Source organism: Eubalaena glacialis, chromosome 5, assembly GCF_028564815.1.
Source record: "Eubalaena glacialis isolate mEubGla1 chromosome 5, mEubGla1.1.hap2.+ XY, whole genome shotgun sequence".
NCBI classification, from domain to species: Eukaryota; Metazoa; Chordata; class Mammalia; order Artiodactyla; family Balaenidae; genus Eubalaena; species Eubalaena glacialis.
The window spans coordinates 32,270,215-32,298,143 of NC_083720.1; the positions used below are offsets into that span (position 1 = coordinate 32,270,215).

General features: G+C 39.5%; 1 protein-coding gene across 7 annotated transcripts in view; it reads right to left on the reverse strand.

Annotated features, from left to right (window-relative positions):
* Positions 1-27,929, reverse strand: part of SGMS2 (sphingomyelin synthase 2) — a 99,897-nt gene that overhangs the window by 63,103 nt on the left and 8,865 nt on the right. For 4 of the 7 annotated variants that reach the window (XR_009701087.1, XM_061192066.1, XM_061192068.1 and 1 more), the window contains exon 2: positions 2,461-2,580. The gene's annotated coding sequence lies outside the window, so the exon portion shown is untranslated. Of the gene's footprint in view, positions 1-2,272; positions 2,329-2,405; positions 2,428-2,460; positions 2,581-27,929 lie in introns of those variants that run through there. The other 3 variants (XM_061192071.1, XM_061192072.1, XM_061192070.1) reach the window with 3 other exon arrangements.

The window sequence follows — 27,929 nt, forward strand, 5'->3', positions numbered from 1 at the left end:
AAGAGCTGAATTCTAGTCTTGTTTACTTTTCTGGGCACTTTCTTTTAAAAAATGCCATTGAAAATTCTGAATGAATAGTATTCCTACACTGAAACTGTGAGAAACCATTTAACTTATCAGATTGGTGAAAAATCCAGACCCAAATGACAGCTAGTCTCACAAGTTTCTAGCAGGGGGTGAGAATAAGATAAATCCCCTCTGGCAGGCAATTTGACAAGACAGCTATCAAAATTATACACATCTTTTATGACTGGCAATTCTACTTTGCAAATTTATACACATATAATAGTGTACATGCAGAATAACCTACACACAAAGTTATTTATTGCGGCATTGTTTAAGAGCAAGGATTGGCTACAACCCAAATGTGCATCAATAGGTCACTATTTAAATTGTGGTACATCCATACAATGGACTACTCTGTGACCGTTGAGAGAAGAAAAAAAAAGAATGAGGACGCTCTCTTTGTACTGATTTGTTAAACCCTCCTACATATATCAGGAGAAAAAAATACATTGCTCAAAAGTATAGTTTGCTATCTTTTACTTTATGAAGGGGGCAAATATGAATTCATACTTGTGCACAAAGATACTCTGGAAGGCTGCATTAGGCACTGACAGCTGAGGCTGGGAGGGGGTGGTGAAGGCAGAATTTGGGCAGAATCTGTGAACCTGAAAAAAATGAAGTAAAATGGTATATCCTTGAAAAGTAATCCTTCTTTTCTAAGCCTAGGTCACATCACCCTGGCACCTGTTTTTTGCTTATTGTTTTAATAAGCTTCTCTATTTTGCAGTGATTAAACTAGAGCATTAAGATTGCTTTATCTTATTTTCCAAATCAGGTTCCAACTCTCTCCTTTTCATCTGTGCCTGTCTGCCATCTAGAAGGAGCTTTTCCCAGGACACCTGAGAGGGAGTCAAGTTATCTGTGCCTCCCTTCTCCCATTTGTTTGCTGAGGATATTTGGGGGCTTTTCTTACTTGCTTGCTTGCTTGCTTGCTTATTTATTTATTTATTTATTTATTTATTTATTTATTTACTTATTTATTTATTTATTTATGGCTGTGTTGGGTCTTTGTTGCTGCGCTCGGGCTTTTCTCTAGTTGCGGCGAGCGGGGGCTACTCTTTGTTGCGGTGCGCGGGCTTCTCACTGCGGTGGCTTCTCTTGTTGCGGAGCACGGGCTCTAGGCGCACGGGCTTCAGTAGTTGTGGCGCACGGGCTTAGGTGATCCGTGGCATGTGGGATCTTCCCGGACCAGGGCTCAAACCCGTGTCCTCTGCATTGGCAGGCGGATTCTTAACCACTGTGCCACCAGGGAAGCCCTATTTGGGGGCTTTTTAAAAGCTCCATGAAAGCAGGAATTTTGCTTTGTTCACTGCCTCATTCGCAACACTGAAATGAGAGCCTGGCCCACAGAAATTGTTCAGTAAGTATTTGTTGAACACATGAATTCTTTTCTTTACCCAGCTTCCATGGGACAGACACTATCAGACAAAGGGAGAGATATCACTGTGGTCAAATATTCAGAAATAGTTGTCATTCCTAGTATCGGCCCATATGGGCATTCTAATCCTAGCAACATTCTTAGAATTATTTTGAATTTTACAGAAGACAAACAAATACGCCTATGGAATGCTGTGCTCAACAGTGACTCTTAAATACTCATAAAAATTTATTTTTAATTAACTTGGGATTACATGGTCCTGGGGTCCATCTTTGGGCTGAAGACTTTTTAGGCAAACACCACACTAACTAGTAATGATGAAGAAGAATGGCTATCATAAAAGTCAACTGAGCCCCGGTCCTAAGGTGCCCTAGCTATAGAGAAGAAAAAGAAAATCTTGTGCATTAAAAATGCAACTCCTATTTTTATTTTCAAGAGTAAAATTATCCTAGGAATTAAATTCAAATTAGTTTAGACAGTGAATTGAGTTGCACAATGTCAATCATGAACGCGAAAAATTCCTTCCTCCTCAGTGGGCAGAGAATGGGTATAACTACCACATCTCTTTGACCTTAGTTTAAAAACTGCAGAAACAGAATAACTTTGCTAGTAATCATTTCAGTAATGTTGCTGAACAGGTGCACAGCTGACCAATGTTTCTTTGAAGATTTTTAGTGCCACTAATTTTTCTTAATGCACAGTTGAGGCAGTTACTGAGTGCCGTATTTTGACAGTCATGCAAAGAGGTTAGGAAGTTTTGGTGTCACCTCTATTTCTCTTGCTGTCATTTAAGACAACAATCCAACAAGTAAGGAAACATCCACTCACCTGAAACAGCTTGAAATCTAAAACTCTCCTGAGGATGAAATAGAAATTCTCAGAGTTAAGGCATTTTCGAAATGTCTTAACTAGAAAAGAGAAGACAGCCGAGAAGTTGCAGGACAACTGGTAGGCAACCAACCTTCAGCGGATGCAAATCACGCTTATGATCTAGCACCAGGAAGCACCCAACCTACTGTTTGCAGATGGCAGCACAGCAAATCCCACCGTGGTCCCTGGTCCTCGCAGCAGTGAACACATTCAGTCTTGTAGCAGATCCTTTCTGCGAAGAGTGGGAGGGGCAGAGGATGATAGCTCTAAAAGGCAGAGAAAGTGAGAGGTTAAATAAGAATGATGCTTTGTTATGTTTTGCTGGTTTTCTGGGGGTGAGGGTGAAATGATGAGTTCTACGATACTGCCCTCCCTGGAAGAGTCATGGGAGAACACTGGCTCTAACAGGTACCAGAATTTCAGGGGGAGAAAAGCAACTTGGCCATGCATTCCACCAACATTAATTTAATACCTGACACACCTGTTCAGAGGTGGCGCAAGGAAGGTAGGTGGATTCCCGTCATGATGCTCACAAGCAGATAAAAGAAGCCTGTGATCAATGCCACTGAGAGAAGTCAGTCAGAATCAGAGCGAGGCTGGCGTGGCTGATTTAGAGCAAGTGGTTTAGGGAGTGAGGGGATGCTATTTGAGTTAAGACTTAATAATAATGGGGGGTGGGACATGGAAGAAGAGCATTCCAGGTCAAAGAAGCAGCTGGTTCAAAGGCCCTGAGGCAGGAATGAGCCAGGCAGGTTTAGAGAATGGAAAGGCAATGGAGCATTGAAACTCTGGAATAGAGAAGTGTAGCGGAGACCAGAGACCAGAGGCCAGAGGCCAGGTCACCGAGGGCTTTGCAGAGCAGGTGAGGAACTGCCACTACACAGGCAAACTCAGTGTCACCGAAACCCAGGCTGCTGTGCGGTGCATAATCTGTCATGTTCAAACAAAATGGTGGAGGATTCCCTTCGAAATACACACAACTGCTGTGATATTTTAATGGGTTTTTAAATAGACTTTATTTTTTAGAGGAGTTTTAGATTCACAGTGAAATTGAGCAGAAAGTGCAGAGATTTCCCATACTTCCCCACACATGCATAGCCTCCTCCATTATCAACGTCCCCCACGGAGTGGGTGGTACATATGTTACCATCAATGAACCTACATGGACTCATCATAATCACCCAGAGACCACAGTTTACAGCAAGGTTCACCCTTGCTGGCATACATTCTATGGCTTTGGACACGTGTATAATGACATGTATCTACTACTAAAGTATCAGAGTAGTTTTGTTGCCCTAAAAATCCGCTATGCTCCACCTATTCATCTCTCCCTCCCCTCTTTCAATGGATTTTAAGTAGCTGAAATTTGACTGGTGGGTGGAAGTAAAATGTATACCATTTTCCAGAGGTTTACAATTCATAGAACCACCATATGAATATCCTAAGAGTATAGACTGAGATACACACACAGACACACACACACAGACACACACACACACAAAGACACACACACGATATTTGGTAGTTGACGTATATGTACCTTTTAAATGCTTAACAAATTTCATTAAAATCTATGTTTAACAATTACAGGGCATATACATACATATCCGCAACCAGAAACCGATTTTCAACTGAGATCCCACTTTCACCAAAAATACTCAACTGTTGGAAGAGACTCAAGAACAAATGTGTCACTCCTAGTTATATACCCAAGAAAAATGAAAGCCCTAGTCCACACAAAAACTTGTGCACAAATGTTCATTCTGCATTATTCATAACAGCCAAAAAATGGAAACAATCCAAACGTCCATCAGCTGATGAATGGATGAACAAAATGTGGTGTATCCATATAATAAAATATTATTTGGCAATAAAAAGGAATGAAAGAGTGATATATGCTAGAACATGGATGAACCTTGACAACATTAAACTAAATAAAAGAAGCCAGTTACAAAAGATCACATATCGCATGATTCCATTTATTTGAAATGTGCAGAAGAGGCAAATCCATACCTCTGAGAGAAGTAGGTATGGAGAAAGTAGATGAGCATTGCCAGGGGCTGGAGGCAGAAGAGAATTGGTAGTGAATATCAATGTGTATGGGGTTTCTGGGGCTTCCCTGTGGCGCAGTGGTTAAGAATCCACCTGCCAATGCAGGGGACACGGGTTCGAGCCCTGGTCTGGGAAGATCCCACATGCCGTGGAGCAACTAAGCCCGTGCGCCACAACTACTGAGCCTGTGCTCTAGAGCCCACGGGCCACAACTACTGAGCCCGCGAGCCACAACTATTGAAGCCCACACACCTAGAGCCCGTGCTCCGCAACAAGAGAAGCCACCACAATGAGAAGCCCGGGCACCGCAAAGAAGAGTAGCCCCCACTCACCGCAACTAGAGAAAGCCCACGTGCAGCAACAAAGACCCAATGCAGCCAAAAATAAATAAATTTAAAAAAAATGTGTATGGGGTTTCTTTTGGGGATAATGTAAATGTTCTAAAATTAGATAGTGTGATGGTGCACAACTCTGTGAATACACTAAAAATCACTGAATTGTACTCTTTAAAAGAGTGAATTTTATGGTATGAATTACATCTCAATAAAGTTATTATAAAAATTAAAGAACAAGGGAATTCCCTGGCAGTCCAGTGGTTAGGACTCGGTACTTTCATTGCCGGGGCCCAGGTTCGATCGCTAGCTGGGGAACTAACATCCTGCAAGCCGCTCAGCGTGGCCAAAAATAAAAATTAAAATTAAAAAACGTAAGTATATCTGAAATGCCGGGTAGAGATGAATAAACTTCAACTGGTCAACAATGCTACGTTCCAATAAGGCCCATAATAGGAAGCAACTTAGTTTACATTGCAGATACCATACAATACTCTCAGTGGGCCATGTTCACTCCTTTGAAAAGACCGCCCCACCCCCAGAGAATGTCTTTCTCATTTCACTTGGGACCTCGTTCCAGCTATTACCTCTCTCTTGACTTCACCCACCACTGCCACTAACCTGACCCTACTTCCAGCCACCACAGTGTTTCCCCTGGATTGCCTTAATCTTCTCCTGCTCCTGATTTTCCACAGGAAAATCTGATCTTTCTAAAAATTTACTCTCACTTGAAACCCTTCAGAGGTTCCCCATATTTAAGCCATTTCTGGAACACTGAGGTACTATTAGAAGAAATTAATGTATATTCATATTCAATCAGGTAGTACATGTGCCTCTTAATATTAAAGGTGCCTAAAAATATGGCCTCAAAGTATCCCCAAACCATGCCTGTCCCTGCCTGTAGGGACACTGGTTGCACCGTTAACACCCACCAATAATCTCATGGGCTAATCTTTGCATCTGCCAACTTGAGCTACTCTATCAAAAGGATCAATTCAATTGCCTATTTATAAGGTCAAGAGTTAAGTTAGCTTAGATAAATACCTGATAAGGTAAGAACTGGGCTAACAAAGAGATTTCTCAAGAAGACACACATCCCGAAGGTCCAATGCTTTTCATGTACCTACACACCACGGTATGTAGAAACAAGCCCAGAGTGTCAAGTTGGGAGAAGCTGAAACTTAAAGTAGCTCATAAAACAGGGCAACAGTTTATTTCTTAGGTAGCCCGGGTAAGTCAAATTAAAGAAGAGCAGATAGTGGTTCCTGGGCCCTAACTTAAGTCTGTGGACATTTATAATTGTTTATAACATGGTATTAATGATACTGATAACATCGTCAGCTTATAGTTTTTTTCATCTAGTCAGACTTAAAATGTGTGCTCCTGTTGAAAAGGAGATGGGTAAAGGGGGTGGATGTTAGACTGCAAATTCATGCTGACTACTCCAAACACTCTGTACACATCCTGAAGTAGTTAAGAGAAGACCCATTTAAAAGAGTGTCACGGAAGTTCATTCATTTTAATTTGAAGTATATATACCATGCATCACTTCATAAAGGAATAAAGTAAATGATACAACTTACAAAGTAAAATACTCCTGTAAAAGGAGTAACATAGGATCAGAAAGCCAGGTAAATAGAGACCAGGGGTTCTTGATCACCACATGCAGTGGGAGGAGTGCGGGTGTGTTTCCTGTGACTGAATATCGTCTCACCCACTCCCAGTAAGGAATCGCCACACTCAGCACCTCTGGGACTCCAGACACGATACATAACCTCCCTGTGTCTCAGTTTCCTCATCTATAAATAGGGATAACAACAGCACTAACTTCATAGGGTCCTTAAGAGGGGCGAAGGAGTTAATATTTATAAAGACCTTAGAAACAGCACCTGGCATATAGTATGCATTATCCATATTTGTTAACTAACTAAAATAGAAAGGAAAGAACAGGGGGAATTGGGTGTACTGGTTAAGTCTTACAACATGACAAAAACTGGGATACATATTTGGCTCTCGGTTCCTTTGCAGCTAGAGCAAAAAAGAGAAGAGACAAAATTTTCCAAACTCAGAGTGTGAGTATCTCCATATCTGCATGTATTGGGAGGATGCGGAATGGGGAACCATGTTTTGTTCCCCAGGGGCAAAAAAGCTCTTCTTGACACTTAGGTCTAACATGCTCACTGCAGGTCTGTACACAAGAGGCAATGAGCGATAGCACAGACCAGGGAGACCATGTCACATGATAGTTTTTCATCATGACCCTCAATAAATTCCGAAGCATAGCTCTCTAGAGTTTCTTCGGTAGGAAGCCAAGGCAATGCAATACAAATAAGCAGCTCTGATGGTCTGGCTCATTTCAGGGACACAACTGCACCAGAAATCCATCCTTTACTTCCATATCCCTCAGCCATGCATCTGATAAGAGCTGAAGAGAAGACAGTTCCAGATTTGTGGAACAAATTCTCTACCATCAGGAGATGGCCAAGATACAGCCACATAAAAACACTAAGTAACCTGATGCATTGAAAGTGACTTTCCACAGAAGCCTCTGTTTTTAAGTCTAATGGACTTGAGAGTCACCATCTGGCCAAAGAACAGCCATAATTATCTCAGGGGATTGAACAGCTCAAAGAATATTCCTATTTGTCATAGTCATCTCAGGCTCTACCTAACAGTTAAACGTGGAGCATTTCCAAATTACAAAAGCCATCGTGCTTGAGGCACATTTTATTGTAAGTTGGAAAACAGATTAATTTTTATTTTAAAGACTAGTTATTAGACAGCAAACCTTAGCTAGCAAAGGTCCTTTGTTCCTTCAGATATTCCCCTGCTGTACATGGAAGACATGACACAGCTGAACTCCCACGCTATTCCACAAACCCTGTGAATTAGCTAATGTTCCAGTGATTTGTCAGCTTTTTTCATTCCATCAGGCAAAGTGTGTTGTTCTTAGGACTGATTATTTAAGAATGTTTCTTCAGATTGAAATAGTGTTCCATCTTAAAGTTGTTAATCAACTATAGCAATGTATTTCCATTTTAATTCTTGGGGGGGTATTACTAAAGCCACCCAAAGAAAGCAGAAATAGATTAATTCACTTGCAGTTTACAGGCACTAAACATAGCACTTGGCAAGGAAGAAGAGGAGAGGATGGCATGTATAATAAATCCCCATGCATCTTTGGACAAACATCACTACCTTGAAAAGAAGCCTTTTCTTGACTCTTCCAGATTGGATTAGGGTCCCCTTTACCTGCTTCCACATCGCCCTATACTTTTTCTCCGCCATAACTGTTTGCTAATTGTAACTATCTAGTCAACTACTGGTAAAGATTTACTGGCTCTTTTCTGTCAAACTGTAAACCCCATGAGGGAAGGGACCACACCTGTCAGGTTTATCTGCTGTGTTCCTGGCACATAGTTGATATTATTTGTTCACTGAGTGACCCCCGCTTTATAAGATACCAGCTGTGTTCCTAAAGAGTCCCATGTAAGCCCCTTGCGAGTAAGACAATGAAGTCCTTGAAGTAATCTTATAAAGGGGGGAGGAAGGGAGGAAAGCATTACATATCATGATACCCACAAGTTTGATGCCTTGAAGATTTTCAGAAGCAGAGTCCTTGGATGTATACATGGCAGGTATGAGTGAGAGAGGGAGGGAGAAATGGGGGGAGGGAGGACGGACTAATTTAGACGGTTGCTTTAAGAGTAAAACTGTATGATGAGAACTCAAATAGTGTTTTCTAATCATAGACTCAAATTTGAAATGTCTTGAAAGGTCACTCTGTACTTCCCTCTGCCTAATACAAGCAGCATTCAAACATCCCAAAAATAGGAGTCCTTTTTTTTTTTTAAACCCAGAGAGAAAAAGTTGAACAGATTAAAAAGCCCAGTGTCTCTCAGCCTCTACAGTTTTTCTGTTAGGTCTTCCATGAAGAGACAATCGTCAATCTAGTTCTTTCCTTCAGGACACAAAGTTGTTGTTACATTCGAATTCCTCAACTCTTTAGAGTAAAAGTCACAAGAAATAGTACCACATAGTATCATAACAGCGAAACTTCAATAATTACTTAATTTTAAGAAATGCTTTCAGACCTACTGCAACCAAAGAAAACAATATTTTTATACTTTAACACTGAAAGTGAGAAGGTGTTTTAAACTTACTGGTGAGCAAAGAAACCCAAATCAAAATATTTGTGTTAAAAAAAAACACAAAAATATCAAGCTGCTCTCCAGGACTACTGTAAAATACATTTCTTATATTTTACAAACACCCTAAGAATGTGAACAAGATTTAACTCTGAGCCTCTGACATTATTAATGACAGTGAAAAACTGAGAAATAACTAAGTATCCAACAACAGGGGGTTGCTTAAATAAGTTGTGATGGATGAATGCAACAGAATACTGAAATACTTCTCTACCATGCTGAGTGGGGAGTGACAAGAGGTTCATGATATATCCACGAGTGCAAAATAGTGATATACGTATGACCCTATTTATCTTGTTTTTTAAAAGTTGTACATGGGAATTCCCTGGCAGTCCAGTGGTTAGGATTCTGCGCTTCCATTGCAGGGGGCATGGGTTTGATCCCTGGTCGGGGAACTAAGATGCCACATGCCAGGCAGTAATGCAAAAAAAAAAAAAAAAAAGTTGCACACATAAATGTAAATGCTGGAAAGATGGCGCAAAATTTTAACAGGTGATAGATTATAGATGACTTAAGTTTTCCCTTTGCGTATCAAGGTTCAAAATTTTCTAAAATAAACATGAGTTGTTACTATAATTTGAAAGTTAAAGAGAAAAGGTGAGTCTTAAACTCCTAAAATAAATTTCCAAATATCAGCTATTATATTAACAGTCTCTTAAAGAAGTTTAGTATTATGATAAGCATAGAGTCTGTTTAATATCACGTACTAAGGATAAAAATAATAAACCTCATTTTTCCTTTTGGTAACTATGTGTGGGGTAGGCAAATAAAAACATTCTGTCTCGGAAACTTAAAAAGTTTTCTTTTTAGCAAGATGCCATTTGTGGTAACATGCCACCAGGTAGCAAAGAGATCAGCCGCTCTAGTTAAATATAGCATAATTATATAGTTCATAAAATTAAAGTAAAATGTACATATTTGCTGTGATTACTACTCTTGCTCAAATAAAATGCTGTCTTTGAAAATAAAAATGAAACTAGAAGTAAAAATGAAACCAGACATGGATAAATATGAATTAAGACAGAAACAAATTGCGAGGTGGGGGCGGTGGAGGGGGTATTATTAGAAGGAGGCTGCCAGACAGAGAGAATTCACCTCTGGTCAGGGAGAAAGGACGTTTGTGGGGAGGCAGAGTAACTCCTCAGGATATAGAAGCATTATAATCAAAACCGCAAGGATTCTGTAGTATCGGTACCTGAGTAGGTTAACAGAATGGGCAGACTAGCTACACCTGAGTAATTCAGCCAGCACTAAACTTGCGCTAGCTCTCCAGCTCTTGCTTGGGAAGTCTCCTTTAGATTCCCAAGTTTCTTGGTTCTGTAATCCATTTCCTCTAGTTCTTATTTTTCTCTCTCTTAATCTTTTGTTGTCCTTGCTCTTAACGTTTCTAAGAGATTGATTACTCCAGCCTCCTCACTAGTTATCAGCAGTTTGCTTCTCTTGTTTTAGAAAATGAATAATTTGTACTTACTTTAACTCTTATAAAGTTTACCTGGTCTACCTGTGTATCACGACCCATCACAGACATCCTCACCCAACAGGTTTCCAACATTCCTTCTAAGCAATATCAAAGCAAAATACATACTGGCATATTTACATAATCTTCTATTTCACAAAGAAACGTCTTTCAAGATCTTCTTTTTAAGTCTTGGAGGAAGGATAATGTTCAGAGAACAAAATGGTGAGTCAAGAAAGTAAACTCTCAGGACCACAAAGAGTTATTTGGTGTCCAAATAAAAGAACAATTAAAATACCAGGAATAACCGGAAAGGGGGAAGAAGAAAGAAGTGAAATGAGGGGCACACTAGCAGAAGGTTTTGCAACTGAACCTTGAGCAAAATAAAGGAAAATGAAGCAACGCATCCAAAGCCCAGGGATGATGAACATATTTTGAGGGCAGGGGCCAGTGGTGAGACTCAAGATGTAAACCAGAGCTCCTGCTGGTAGAAACCAGGCTCTAACGGGCTGTCATAAAAATGGATGGTGATGCTGACCAAGTAAATAAATCAGCTGTGTACTTTTACGTTGAGCTTCTAAGTCATGCATGGTCAGGGGCTATATCTCAGAGTACGCAAAGGAAAAGTCTGAGTAAACATTATGAATGTCATTATTAATGACCATCCCACCCTCTCTCTTGCTATTGAAATCAACCCATGGGCTTTGAATACTTTGGGCATCACCTTGATTTCAGAGAAGAGAAGGATGAGGTTTAGCGCATCGAGAAAGAAACTCTGAGGTCCTCCCTAACCTCCCTGAAGTGTCTAAAGCTTGCTATAGAGAAAAGTAGAGAATAATTCCTATTCACCCCTACAGAAAGGTTTACAGACAGTAAATAATCCCAATGGTGGATCACATTTCTAAACAAACAAACAAACAATAATATGTCAAGGAAACGCAAGCATGCATATTCTCCCCACCGAGAATACACACATTCATTTTTCACTCTTTCATGGTACTTTAAACTGTAATAATGTATTAGGTGGTGAGTCACTCTCTAATTGAGAGCAGTGGGAAATATGATGAAAACAAGAAAGTAAAGAGGCTTCCTGAGGGACAGGGCATGAGCAAAGAATACTTTATTACAATCAGGAGACCTGGTTTTAACCTGGATTTTGATATTGCTAAGTGTGATCTTTAAAAGTCACTTTAACAGATCCAACATCCAGAAAATCAAGTTGAACTCAACAACACAATCAATCCACTGGATCTAATTGACATCTCTAGACTACTTCTTCTTGTAACAACAGAATACACATTCTTCTCAAACTCACATGAACATTCACCAAGAGAGACCACATTCTGGGCCATAAAGCACACCTTAATAAATTTAAAAGAATAGAAATTATACAATGTCTCCTTTCAGATCAAAATGGAATTAAACTAGAAATCAATAATGAAAGATAGCTGGAAAATCCCAAAATACTTGGACATTAAATAACACATTTCTAATTAATACATGAGCCAATAAAGAGACCCCAAGGGAAATTTTAAAAATATTTTGAACTAAATAAAAATGAAAATATAACTTATCAGAATTTATGGATGCAGGGACTTCCCTGGCGGTCCAGTGGTTAAGACTCCATGCTTCCAATGCAGGGGGCGAGGGTTCGATCCCTGGTCAGGGAACTAAGATCCCACATGCCACGTGGCGTGGCCAAATTAAAAAAAAAATTATTTTGGACTTCCCTGGTAGTCCAGTGGTTAAGACTCTGCGCTTCCACTGCAGGGTACAGGTTCAATCCCTGGTCGGGGAAGTTCCACATGCCACGTGGTATGGCCAAAAAAAAAAAAATTATGGATGTAGCAAAAGCAGAAGGAAATTTATAGCAGTAAATGCACATTTTAGAAAAGAAGATCTAAAATCAATAATCTAAGCTTATACCTTAGGAAACTAGAAAAAGAAGAGCAAATTAAACCCAAAGTAAATAGAAGAAAAGAAATAATACAAAATTAGAGCATAAATCAATGGAATTGAAAACAGGAAATCAAGAGAAAATTAATGAAACCAAAACCTTGTTATTTGAAAAGATCAATAAAATCAACAGGTCTCTAGGCAGGCTAAGAAAAAAAAAGAACACAAACTTCTAATATCAGAAATAAAAGAGAGGACTGTAGACCCCACAAACATTAAAAGGATAATAAAGGAATACTATGAATGTATCTATGCCCATAAATTTAATCACCTGGGTGAAATGGACCAATTGCTTCAAAGATGCAATGTGCCAAAACTCACAAGAAACAAGCCATCTGCATAAGCCTATATCTATTAAATAAATTGAATCAATAATTAATAACCTTGGGAAACCCCTGGCAGTCCAGTGGTTAGGCATAGCCAAAAAAAAAAAAAAAATTAGTAACCTTATAAAATACAAAGCACCAGGCCCAGATGGGTTTACCAGTGAATTCTACCAAGTATTTAAGGAAGAAATCATACCACTCTCTTTCAGAAGATAGAAGCAGAGGGAATACTTCCTAATTCATTCTATGAGGCCAGCATTACCCTGATACCAAAACCAGACAAAAACAATACTAGAAAACTGTAGACCACTATCTCTCATGAACACAGATGCAAAATCCTCAACAAAATATCAAAAATTGAATCCAACTATGTAAAAAGAGAATTATACACCATGACTAAATGAGATCTATAAAAGGTATGCAAGGCTAATTAAACATCTGAAAATGAATTAATGTAATCCATCACATCAACAGGCTAAAGAAGAAAAATCACATGATCATACCAATAGATGTAGAAAAAGCATTTGACAAAATCCAGCACCCATTCAGGATAAAAACTCTCAGTCAACTAGGGAGAGAGAGGAACTTTCTCAACTTGATAAAGAACATCTACAAAAAGCCTACAGCTAATATCATATTGTACTAAATGCTGAAAGCTTGAAGCTTCACCACTAAGATCAGGAACAAGGTAAGGATGTGTCCTCTCACCACTGCTTTTTAACATCAAACTGGAAATCCAAGCTCATACCATTAGATAAGAAAAGGAAATTAAAAATATAGAGATTGGGAAGGAAGAAATAAAACTATCTTTGTTTCACAGACAACATGATCATCTATGTAGAAAATCTGAAAGAAATAACCAAAAAAACTCCTAGAACTTAATAAGCAATGATAGCAAGGTTGCAGGATACAAGGTTAACATACAAAAGTCAACCACTTTCCTATATACCAGCAATGAACAACTGGAATTTGAAATTTAAAACACAATACTATTTACATTAGCAGCTCTCCCCCCCAAATCGAAATACTTAGGTATAAATCTAACAAAATATGTATAAGATCTACATGAGGAAAACTACAAGACTGATTAAAGATATCAAAGAAAAACTAAATAAATGGAGAGCTATTCCATGTTCATGAATAGGAAGAGTCAATGTTGTTAAGATGTCAGTTCTTCCCAAATTGAAGCACAGATTCAATGCAATCCCAATCAAAATCCCAGCAAGTTATTTTGCAGATACTGACAAACTGATTCTAAAGTTTATATGGAGGGCTTCCTTGGTGGCACAGTGGTTAAGAATCCACCTGCCAATGCAGGAGACATGGGTTCAATCCCTGGTCCGGGAAGATCCCACATGCCACAGAGCAACTAAGCCCTTGCGCCACAACTACTGAGCCTGTGCTCTAGAGCCCGCGAGCCACAACTACTAAGCCCAAGTGCTGCAACTACTGGAGCCCGTGCACCTAGAGCCCGTATTCCGCAACAAGAGAAGCCACTGCAATGAGAAACCCACGCACCGCAAAGAGTAGCCCCCACTCACCGCAGCTAGAGAAAAAGCCCGCACCCAGCAACAAAGACCCAACTCAGCCAATAAATAAATAAATAATGAATAAAGTTTATATGGAGAGACAGAAGACCCAGAATAGCCAACTCAATTTTGAAGGAGAATAACCAACTCAGTTTTGAAGGAGAATAACACTACCTGACTTCAAGACAATTTAAAGCTAGAGTAATCAAGATAGTATCATATTGGTGAAAGAACAGACAAAGAAGTCAATGAAATAGAATAGAGAGCCCAGAAATAGACCCACATAAATAAAGTCAACTGATCTTTGACAAAGGAGCAAAGACAATACCTTGCAGCAAAGATAGTCTTTTCAATAAATGGTACTGGAACAGCTGGTCATTCATATGCAAAAAAATGAATCTAGACACAGATCTTACACCCTTCACAAAAGTTAACTCAAAATGGATCACAGGCCTAAATGTAAAGCACAAAACTAACCCTTAGAAGATAACACAGGAGAAAACCAATTGACCTTGGATATGGAGATTACTTTTCCGATACAACAGCAAAAATCACAATCCTTGAAAGAAATAACTGATAAGCTGGACTTTACTAAAATTAAAACCTTGTGCTCTGTGAAAGGCAATGTCAAGAGAAAGAAGACAAGCAACAGACTGGGAGAAAATGTTTGCAAAAGAACATATGATAAAAGACTGTTCTCCAAAATATACCGAAAACTCTTAAAACTCAATAATAAGAAAACAAACAACCCAATAAATAAATGGGTCAAAGACTTGAACATACCTCATCAAAGAAGATACAGAGATGGCAAATAAGCATATGAAAAGATGCTTCACATCACATGTCACACAGGAAATGCAAATTAAAACAGCAATGAGATACCACTACACCTACCCAGAATGCCCAAAATCTGGAACACTGACAAAACCAAATGATGGTGAGTATGTAGAGCAACAAGAACACTCATTAACTGATGGTCGAAATGCAAAATGGTACAACCACTTTGGAAGACAGTCTGGAAGTCAGTTTGGAAGACATTTACAAAACTAAATACACTTTTACCGTACAGTTTAGCAATCGTGCTCCTTGGTATTTACCCAAAGGAGTTAAAAACTTATGTCCACACAAAAACCTGCACACATACAAATATTTATAGCAAGGTTATTCAGAATTGCCAAAAATTGGAAGCAAACAAGATGTCCTTCAATGGGAGAATGGATAAACTGTGATACATCATACAATGCAATATTATTCAGTGACAAAAAGTAATGAGCTATCTCAAGCTACAAAAAGACATGGAAGAACTTTAAGTGCAAATTGCTAAGTAAAAGAGCCCATCTGAAAAGGCTACATACTATATGATTCCAACTATATGGCATTCTGGAAAAGGCAAAACTACAGAGACAATAAAAAGATCAGTGGTTGCCAGGGGATTTTTAGGGTGGTGAAACTATTCTATATGATACTGTAAATGATGGCTATGCTCAGCTCAGTGCTCTTTGGTGACCTAAATGGGTGCGACTTGGGGGGGAGGCCCAGGAGGGAGGGGATATATGTATACATATAGCTGATTCACTTTGTTGTACAGCAGAAACTAACACAACATTATAAAGCAACTATACCCCAATTAAAAAAAAAACCCTATAGAATGTACAACAAGAGTGAACCCTAATGTGAACTATGGACTTTAGTTAATAATACAGCATATCATGCTGTATAAAAAAAATAAAGAAAATAAAATTCAAAAAAAAATAATAGTGTATCAACACTGGCTCATCAATTGTAATAAATGTACCCCATTAATGCAAGATGTTAATGATAGGGGAAACTGGGGGAGGAGGGGACATACATGAGAACTCAGTACTTTCTGCTCAATTTTTCTGTAAACCTAAAACTGCTCCAAAAAATAAAGCTTATTAATTTCCAAAAAAGTACTTCTCAGAATTAGCTATAAACTCATTCATTTTAAAGATATTTTTAAGAGAGCAATAATTTTTTCAAAATAAAAACAAGAAATACTCCAAATATTGTGATTTAACCTGTAAAGCAACACTTGAAAATTAATGGCAAAATAGCCTCCAGTTATGTCCTTTAAGGACAATGACAATTTGCTCAAACACCAACCACTAATCTAAAACTGCCTTGTAATTCAAAAGCACTTAAGTCTTTTAAATACAGAGAACTTTCTAAATACTGCTTAATGTTGATGAAGCAACATTTGTGGTCAGGGCAGCGCTCCATTTCGTAACTCTGCCGCCACTGGTTTTCATACTCTATGTACATATTCATTCCAACAGACATGAAGATGATGCTTTGTGTACCACATGGCAGGGCACACCTTATCCTGCTGAAATTAAAGGCTTCATTCAGGGCACAGCATAAGCACATACATATAAGGAGGGGGCTCAGCACAAATATGTAATGTGCCATTTGCAAACTTGTACCCTGATGAAACTACACCTAAGAGAAGACTTGCTTTCCTTCCAAAATGACATTTTTACCACATCGCTTAAGAACATTCTCCTAGCCAAAGATGCACTTTAATAGAGCTCCCTAAGTGAAGGGTTCCCAAACTGCTTGCCTCAAGGAAGGAACCTTGCTACCAAGAGCCTTGCTATCAGCTAAGAAGATGCAGCTAACGTGAGACACATCCGGCAACAAGACAGACATCTGACCACAGAAATAACAGCCAGGTCCCAAAAGATATTTTTTCAGCTATTTGCAAAATTCCATTTAAGTTTTTATACTGTGATTTTAAATTAAAACATTTCAACTTCAAACAGACTTCTTAAGTCTTCCGTGAATTACAGTTCAGAATTACACATGGAACCATGTGCAGGTGACCTAGGTGGTCACCCTGAGCACCTTTTGTAAAGTAGCACCCCATGAGTGGTAATTTTACTCTTCAGTCCTACCTCAAAGGGTGTGGGATCTTTGAACCTTTTCCTGTGTAGGCAGCCTTAGGATGGAGGTAGACCCTCAGGACGCTAGACCTCAGAGCTCCACCTCCAATTTCCTGTTGCAGTCACACCCTCTACTCATTCTGCTTCTCACTGACAACCGTGTCCCTGGCAACTCACAGGTGATGACAACTGTGTCCATGGCAACTCATGGCTGACACCACACCACTTCCACTACTTCCCTTTTCAGACACAATATTTAGAAACTATTAGTAACGCTTGTGGTTTACAAACAAACCCTTAATAATAAAGCTGGCTCATAAGACAACTATATTTGTTAAACTGGTTGTATTTAAAGAGTCAAATCCAAATTCTCATTAGAATATAATCAGATTTATTCGTTTAAATGAATAAAAATGTGTTTGAGGACAAGTGATTCAAAAAAAGCATTTTGTCAATATTTCCTTCTTTTTAAGATTCATGTTGAAAGGGATCAAAGGATTCTTAGAATTCAAAAATAGCTTGTATGAAAAAGTGAGTATGTACCCAATCTTAAGATTATCTTTACAAATAGCACTTTAGAATCTAGGTTCAAGTACATCGTTTAAAACAGAAGAATTCAGCCTCATTTTCTTTAATGATGATGGTAGAGTAGGGCAGGGGCTCAAGTGGTTGACAAATGGGGCAAAAAGAACAGAAATGAAACTTAGGGTCTAACACCATATATTACCTTTAGTATTCTGTCTTCTCTACGAAACCATTTAGAAAGAACTTTTGTAAATTATATCCTTCTGGCTGTTGTCTCATAATTTTCCTGCTCCTTGCTCACCTACTAAAGGCAACTGACTTGTCAAGAAGGAGAACAAAACAAAAAAAGATTAAAAGGGGTCGGGGGGGGGGGGGAAGTAGGCTTAGATTACACCACTGGATAAAGAACCTTTAAAAAAAATTAACACCTATATGTGACTAGTGGTCAATGGAGAAACAGTAAAAGGAAGAAATCGCTGCAAAATGTATGTCTGTTTGACAGACTGAGCCGACCTCCAAAATTCACTGAGGCACAACTGGAAATTACAAGACAGTTCATTAAGACAGGTACACTTTACTCCAGTTTCCAAGACTGTTTGCCACATAAGTAGAACTAGCTTGAGCTAAATTTCTCTCACATACACACTAACACAGAGAAACAGATACACAGAAAAAGATCCAGAACATAGCTTCCTTCTCCTAATTTCAAATATATTCTCTGCCTTCCTCCCAACCTAATATATAACATGAATTATCTTTGATAAACCCATGTCCTTTAGACATGTATAATCTCACCCTAAAAAAAAAAAAGAATCTCAATGATAAAGAACAGTTATATCACCCCCTTAATTCCTTTCTCTGAAAGTTTCTTCATCTAAATAAAAAATTAGACTAACTAGACCACTTAAGGATTTTTTTTCATGCTCTACTTCCAACATTTTTATTCCACCTTTCTCAACCTCATGGAAGATTTTTTTTTTAAGTCATGTTAAGTGGCATCTATTATTACTAGATGATGGTTCCCTGCCTCAAGGAACTTAAAATCCAGTTGAGGATCCAAGGACGCTATGTTAAACCTAATAAAAGTTTATTTCTGACTGCCCCCAAAATGAGGCCCGCAGACAGTAACTGATTGAGTGTGCATTCTCAGTGGTGAAAATTAGTGCTAAGAGTGGAAAAATAGTGTGTGGTCCTCCAAAGGGCATTAAAATTACTCAGGGGGAAGGGAGTGGTTAGAAAAAACCTGTCGAAAAAGGCAATAATGAAAGCAAAAGGTGGAGAAACACTGAGAGAGGAACCCAGACAGAACTTTAATGCTCCTTCCTCAAAGGGGTCCTTTCCTAACCACTGTCTAAAGTAAGTCTCTCCTCTTATTCTCTCTCAGCACTGCTGATACACTTTCACAATTTTTAATTATATACTTGTTTCCTTGTTTTGCCTGGGTGTCTCCCACACTGGGTGATAGGCTTCACGAGGTGATGGACCATGTCTGTTTGTTTATAGGAGTTCACCCTGCCTGGCACAAAACAGGTGCTTGCTGGTTCTTGCCAAGCCTTTCCCCTTGACCAACTTTTATTCTCCTGACATACTGAAGGACGTGTCAGGACCCTTTTCCAGACATTAACTGCAAGAGATGGTCTCCAATGCTCCTAATTCACTCTTACTTTCTTTTAAAACCACTTCAAGGTCCCCTTGGCCCCAGAGCATAACCTGCCAGAAATTTTCCCAAGGATCTTTGATCAATTACAAAAACTTTAGTATGATTTTCAGAGTTTTTACAATAATAAACCTGATATTAAGAGAAAAGGATTAGGCAAGGAATGTGCATATTTTTTAAATGCAAGAATGAATATCAAAATAGCACTTTTTATTTTTCAAGGTGTCCAAGATTTTAAAAGACCTTTCATTTCTTACTCCACAGCTGTTGTTCTGCTTCCGGGTGTATCAATAATGGAACCACTAACAGAGAGACAAGGCAATGGAACAGTCTAGAACATACACCCATTCCACATGCAGAAGGAGAAATTCTAATGTGAACAAGAGGTGACACGTGTATTGGGCAGACGGAAACAAAACTTGACATACAGGCAGTCATTTCAAATCAGAACAGCTGGGACTTCTCTGGTGGCGCAGTCGTTAAGAATCCACCTGCCAATTCAGGGGACACTGGTTCGAGCCCTGGTCGGGGAAGATCCCACATGCCGCGGAGCAACTAAGCCCGTGCGGCACAACTACTGAGCCTGCGCTCTAGAGCCCGTGAGTCACAACTACTGAAGCCCGCACACCTAGAGCCCGTGCTCCACAAGAGAAGCAAGCCACGGCAGTGAGAAGCCTGCGCACCGCAATGAAGAGTAGCCCCCGCTCGCTGCAACTAGAGAAAGCCCGCGCGGAACATCAAAGACCCAATGCACCAAAAATTTAAAAATAAGTAAATAAATAAATTTATAAAAAAAAAAAAAAAAAAATCAGAACAGCTGCCATTAGGATGATATCGCCCCCTGAAAATAGATCCTGCCCACCTAGGAGGAGTCAGGTCAGGCGTTATCACAGTCAAAATTATCTTCGTGAAAATATTACGCGAGGAAATCAGGAAGATGAGCAAGTCTTTTGATTTGCTTAGAACAGCAACAAATATATATCTTTCCACAGTATCAAGATATTTGGTAAGTTCTCAATTATAAGTTTAGTTGGAAAAAGTAAAAGAAAAAAACATAGATATACTTATGTGTGTGTGTATGTATGCATGTATGTATATAATCCACATATATATCCATATATATCTATATCTATCTATCTAAGTTATATGGACTAAAACAAAAAAATATATAAGATACTTCATTCCCTCAGTTTTCTATTGAATGTGGTCTTTAATTAGGGTGACCATATAATTTAACACCCTAACCAGGCCAGTTTCAAGTGAAAGAGAGACTTAGTAATAATTAAACCAGGGCAATATGTATACACTGGGACTGTCCTGGGCAAATCAGGACACATAATCACCTTAATTATAATAGAGTTCATGGAAAATTGTAAGATTTCATGAAATGCAAATCAGATGAACAATTTTAAAATGTGTCTCCTTTAGTAAAGTTTTTAAAGAAAAAAAAAAGGTTTTTTTAAGAAATGAATTTGTAAAAGCTAAAGTCCACAAAAGATTTTGTCCATATGAAGCAACATCCTACTAAACAAAGGATATAAATTAAAGAATGAATAGTAAAGTATTAACATAAGGAGTTAATCTCTAATAGGATCAGAAGCTTAAATTAATATTTTCTTTAATTAAGAGAGCCAATCCTTTCTAAAAAAAACATAAACCAACCCCGTATAGATATTTCTGCACCATAGCCTCTAGTACCACTTAGTTATTGCTGTTACTAGGAGACATTTGCACAAAAACAAGATTTATACCCTTCCTTGCTTTTATTCTTCCACCTAAAAGAACAGTCCTCCAGTATTAGCAATACACTTAGTATCTCCACAGCAACTAGTATAATTGGGGTGTTGCAACAGGAGGATAAAGAAGTGGAAAACAAAGTGATAGAAGGAGCAGAGAAGAAAAAACCACTTCCTCACAGCCTTGGTGGGAAAATAACTACCAAAAAGAAACAAGGAAACTTGCTAAAAAGAACCCTTTGGGGGTGGCTTTACGCAGTCGCTACTAGGGCTTTAAGATACTTAAGTATCCAACGAGGCAAATAAATGTTTCCAAAATGGTGAATCCTATGGAGCAAGCGCAGATGACTTCACCCAAAGAACTCTGAGGTGGGGAAGAGATAAGGTTGCTGAAATAGACAAGAAGTGATTTCCACAGGTTTTCACATGTGGCTCCCAAGAAGGCACAGGGAACAAGGTACAGGTAAAACGTCTAAGAGGGCATTAGAGCTTTGCAAGCCTCCCAAACCAATCCCTGGCAACTGGTGAGGTGGGGGGGGGGGGGGGGGGGAAGGGAGGGGAGGGCAATCCTGGGCAAAATATATCCTCAGCCCAGGCCCGACAGTGGCTACAGAAGGCAGAGGGCAGCAGTTTGAGAATCAGGAAACCTGGCCTCTTCATTGGCTTCTGCCTGACACAACACAGGGGTAAATAATGCAAGCAGAAAAGCAGTATTCAAGAATACCCATGGGGGGGGGGGGTGCGGGGGGTGGTGGGATGAATTGGGAGATTGGGATTGACATGTATACACTAATATGTATAAAATAGATAACTAATAAGAACCTGCTGTATAAAAAAATAAATAAAATTTAAAAATAAAAGACACGATTAAAAAAAAAAGAATACCCATTAATTTAGAAAACATGTGTTCAGGGACTTCCCTGGTGGTACAGTGGTTAAGAATCCACCTGCTAAGGCAGGGGACACGGGTTCGAGCCCTGGTCCTGGAAGATCCCACATGCTGCGGAGCAACTAAGCCCGTGCGCCACAACTACTGAGCCTGCGCTCTAGAGCCCATGAGCCACAACTACGGAGGCTGCGTGCCACAACTACTGAAGCCTGCTCTCCTAGAGCCCATGCTCCGCAACAAGAGAAGCCACCGCAATCAGAAGCCCGCGCGCAGCAACGAAGACCCAATGCAGCCAAAAATAAATAAAATAAATGTATTAAAAAATATATATATATTAAAAGAAAAAAGAAAACATGTGTTGAGTGCCTACATCATGCTAGGAAATAACAACAACAACAAAAAAGTATAAATTTTGCTCCGGAGGAGCTTAGGCTGGAAGAAACATAGTTTCAGCAGGAAAATCATATTACAGTATGGTAGTCCAGTGACAAGGGAAAAGCCTAACTATTCTGGAACAAAGAGGGGACACCTAGCCTATGGGGGTGAACTGGAGAAGGAAGAGAGTGAGGAAAGCTCACTGCAGGAGATGCTGGAGGTCATTTGTGCTTTAAATCACTCCTCTAAAAGGTTCAACAAGATCACCATGTAAAGGAATCCTCCACATTGTAAAACCCAACGAGCATTGTGTTCTCATCTTACGCAACTCCTCAAGAACTTACAACAGAACTGATTACTCCATCCTGCTTTAAACACTCAATTTAGCTGGCATCTGGAATACTGCTCTTTTCGTGCGCCTCCTACCTCACTGGTTACTCCCTGGTCTCCTACTTGATCTATTTATTAACTCCGTTATTCCTCGGGGCCTGATCTCTGCTGCCTCTCTTCTCTGCCTACGAAATCTCCCCAGGTGATTCTAGATTTCCCATCTCTTTATATACCACTTCTATGCTGACACCCACTGGCCCTGATCTTGTCCCTGAATGCAGTTCTCAGAATCACTACTGGCCGTTTGAAAACTATCTCCGTTAGGACGACTAACAGACAACTCATACTAACGAACGGCCAAATCAGAACTCTATTCCCTACAACCCCGTCACCCACCAGAAGGAATCCTGCCTGATTTCTCCTACTCTGTCATGTCACCCATCCCGGCCTATCCATTAAGTCTTGTCGATTCTATCTCCAAATCTCTCAAATCCATCCACTGCTCTCCATCTCTAATACTGCCACCCTGCTCCAGCCCGCATCACTTCTCATGTAGAATGCTGCCAATAGCTTCATAACTGGTCTCCTTGCTTCTACACTGGACCTCTTCTACTCCGCTCTGCCCAGCAGACAGAGAGATCTGTTACAAATGTAAATCGGACCATGTGTCTCTCCTTCTTAGATCACTTCACCATGCCTTCTCATTGCATTTGGAATAAAATCCATAGGCCTTACAAAGTTTGCAAGTACCAGCCCCTCCTCACCGGGTCCTGCCTGCCTCGCCACCTTCTTTCTCACTATTCCTTCCTGCGCAGACACTGCGGCCAGACTGGTCTCCCTTCCTTCCCTTGTGTAACCAAGCACTTTCCCTGTTCCCTCTACTGGCTCCTTCTCACCCTTCACCCCTCAGTGCAAGTCCAACCTCTGACAAACTTTCCTGACTGTGCTAGGGCAGGCTTCCCCAGTCATCTCTACATGTTTCCTTTAAAGAACTGGTCCAAGTCTGAACTGATCTTGTTTATTAGTTTTACCCGCTTATCATCTGCTCAACCTCCCTTTTCAGCACTTTTTCCTCTCTCAACACATAAACTCATACAATCTCCATTAAGGGTAGAAACCTTGATTATCTATTGGTCACTGAATCCCTAGAATCAAGAATAAAGTCTAGCACATCGCAAGTGCTCAAAAACTGTGTTGAATGCATTTATCAATTTCAGAAGGAGCTGAGGAGGGCTTAGGACTAGTCTCAGCCACCTGTGTAGTACAGGTATTTGATAAAGTCAATATATTTATGAAATCCAGAGCAACCTACCTTGAGACCTTGGTGAGAACAGCAGCTTGTCCAGTGGCTGGGGGAATGTTTTGCTACAAAATCCTCCACCATGATTTCTTTCCTCTGCATTTAGGTTATTTTCCTGCACAGAATGGTACTCTCTCCTTTCTCCCGTCCTCCTTTTCTCCCTTCCTTCCTTCCTCCCTCCCTCCCCCCACTTCTACCCCTCTCTCCCCTACCACTCTCCCTCTCATACTGCACCTGTGTTTTCTTACAGTCTAATCTTATCTATTCCTGGCAGACTGATATTTGATATCAAGTAATGATTTCTCTGATCTAGGTTTTACAGTGGCCTTGCTTCTTAAATTGTCACAATAAGCAACTGAACAAGAACACAAATTAGTAAGCAGCATCATGCATATAAACAGGGCAAGGATAGGGTGAAGGTGGTGATGGATGAACAGGTAGACAGTGAGGTGACACATGAGAGGAAGTAAGTGTGGTGAGGCTCTGGGACTGAGACCAGGGTAGATGCCACACACATCCCACTTATCACAGCTCACAAAGGCATATGAGCAGCCATCTTTCCTATAAGCATGAACCTAATAATCTAAATATTTCATTTATAGGCCCAGGCACACCTCCTGGCATTGAAATTCACAAATTTATATTACAGATAACCTTAGAGACACGTTTCACTGTATCATTCAGCCAGTTCACTCATTCTAGCAAAAGGCACCAGAACCAGTGTTCTCTGGTGACTCCATGATATAATTCAGTTTATAAAATACAATAAATTATAATTATTATTATAATATAATAATTTATAAAATACAATCTTTTATATTATTGTAGATATATTATATTATTATTTTATTCAGTTTATAAAATAAAATACAGGGATAGTTCTGAGGATAACCTCAGATTCATGCAGGGTATTGTTCCTTAAGGATAAGGCTGGTCAGAGCTGCACTGCCTGTCAACGCAGCCACTAGCCCCATGTGGCTACTGAGCACTTGAAGTGTGGCCAATCCAAGCTGACATGTGCAGTTAAGTGCAGAATACATACCAGATTTCGAAGATTTAGAAAAAAAGTTAAAATGTCAAGAATTTTTACATTGATTATAATCATAATAGTAAATATGATAACATTTTGATACATTGGTTAAATAAAATATGTTCTTAAATAAAATATGTCCTTAACAAAATGACTCCAAATATCCTATCTCTGTGGTTTTAAGAGTCTTCAATTTTTTTCTACTTCTACACAAGACAGTCTCTTCCCTCTAGAAACTGCTATATGTATATATTACACCATCCAGCTAATGTTCCACCCATATTTCTTTAAAATTACCAAAAATCTTATATTATCCCTTATTTCATTTCTTAAGCAGGAAAATTCCCAAGATTTTAGTTCTTACACTGGCGCTATTTCTACATTGCACAAAGGGATCCTTAACTGATGCAAGCTGTCTCCAAATGACAATTTAAGATTGTTACTGGAGGATTCCTTAAAAAAACAAAAACCGAAAACTAGCCCCGTCCATTATGATAATTCTTGCTATTTTTAATTTCCATAATTGACACGCTGATTCCAAGATACCGTCTACTCTGGGGTCTATAACCCTCTAGGTACTTACTACAGATGACCCAATGAATGACACCACCTTTTATTTGTTTAATTCATTACAATTTGAAAAGCCACTGTATAGAAGTGCTCTTGCTCTCAAAGAATTCATAATAACATTGCTAGGCAAGCACAGCAAGAAAAAGATTTTTAAAATGTAAAGGGAATCTGACCTCACATCTGTCAGAATGACTATCATCAAAAAGACCACAAATGTTGGTGAGGATGTGGAGAAAAGGGAACCCTTGGACACTGTTGGTGGGAATGTAAACTGGTGCAGCCACTGTGGAAAACAGTATGGAGGTTCCTCAAAAACCTAAAAATAGAACTACCATATGATCCAGCAATCCCACTCCTGGGTATATACCTGAAAATGAAAACACTAATTCGAAAAGATACAGGCACCCCAATGTTCATAGCAGCATTATTTACAGTGGCCAAAATATGGAAGCAACCTAAGTGCCCATCAATAAACAAGTGGATAAAGAAGATGTGAGATATATATACATACAATGGAATACTACTCAGCCATAAAAAAAGAATGAAATTTTGCCATTTGCAACAACACGGATGGACCTGGAGGATATATTATGCTTAGTGAAATAAGTTGGACAGAGAAAGACTAATACTGTATGTTATTACTTATATGTGGAATCTAAAAGATAAAACAAACTAGCAAATATAACAAAAAAGAAACAGACTCACAGATATAGAGAACAAACTAGTGGTTACCAGTGGGGAGAGAGGAAGGGGGAAGGGGCAAGATAGTTGTAGGGGATTAAGAGGTACAAACTATTACATATAAAATAAATAAGCTGCAAGGATATGTTGTACAGCACAGGGAACACAGCCAATATCTTATAATAACTATAAATGGAGTATAATCTATAAAAATTTTGAATCACTACTATGTCATACACCTGAAACTAATATAATATTGTAAATCAACTATACCTCAATAAAAAATAAATAAAAAATAAAAATAAAGAGAATCTGGAGTCAAAACTCAAGGGATAATATGCCCACAACCATCAGCACCACCGCATGTGGACCATCATCTTCCCCCAAACAAATGCAAGGCTATAAGGACTGCCACATGGGGTACAGAGCCACATTTCTGTTAGGCAACTCTGATGAAAGGCCCGGCTGGCGCCACTTGCTCTGGAATCAACAAGACTTTTCTTTTTTTGCTAAAACCTTGATACTGTCATTTAAAATAGACAGTATACATCTGTATACAAATGTATAGAATTATCAAAAGTTAACTCCCTCTGCCCCAAAGTGGTTCAGTTTATATGCAAAATAAAACAGCCCCGCCCAAACGTAAACACTTGCTACACTTGACATGTGCATACAATAAAATAGGAGATGAAGCAGCTCTTTCACAGGGCTGGCATAAAGGAACAAATCAAAGCACTGATTGTTCTAGTAATTCTCTGTATTAGTTTCCTGTTGTGGCTGTATAAGTGACTATAAAGTTAATGGATTAAAACGACACAAATTTCTTCTCTTACAGTTCTAGAAATCACAAGTCCAAAAGGGGACTCAGTGGGTTAACACTGAAATGTCAGCAGGGCTGTGCTCCTTTCTGGAGGCCCGGGGGAGAATCCATTTCCCAGCCTTTCCCAGCATCTTAGAGATCGCGTGCATTCCTTGGCTCGTGGCCCCCTTCCATCTTAAGCCGGCAATGGCCGTTTGAGTTTTTCTAATGGTGCCAACTCTCTGATTCTGACTCTTCTCTTTCACTTTTCCACTTATAAGGATCCTTGTGATTACATTGGGTCTACCCAGATAACCCAGGATAGTCTCCGTATCTTAAGTCAGCTGATTAGCAACCTTAATCCCTCCTTGCCAAGTAACATAACAGGTTCATAGTTTCTGGGGATTAGGATGTAAACATCTTTGGGGCACCATTACTCTGCCTACCACCATCTCCAAGAGTAACTAGAAAACATTCAAAGAAACCTCACATGTGTAAGCTATTCTCCTCCAATAAGGACTTTTAAATATTTTAATTTACAATAGGTGAAAGCCCTAAAACTTAAAAGAATAAGTAACATTAAAGCAGCAGGAGGACTTCCCTGGTGGCGCAGTGGTTAAGAATCTGCCTGCCAAGGCAGGGGACACGGGTTCGATCTCTGGTCTGGGAAGATCCCACATGCCGCGAAGCAACTAAGCCAGTGTGCCACAACTACTCAGCCTGTGCTGTAGAGCCTGTGAGCCACAACTACTGAGCCCATGTGCCACAACTACTGAAGTCCACGCACCTTAGAGCCCGTGCTCCACAGCAAGAGAAGCCACCGCAATGAGAAGCCCGTGCACCACAACGAAGAGTAGCCTCCCCTTGAAGCAACTAGAGAAAGCCCGTGCACAGCAATGAAGACCCAACGCAGCCATAAATAAATAAATAAATAAATAATTTTTTTTAAAAATTGAGAACT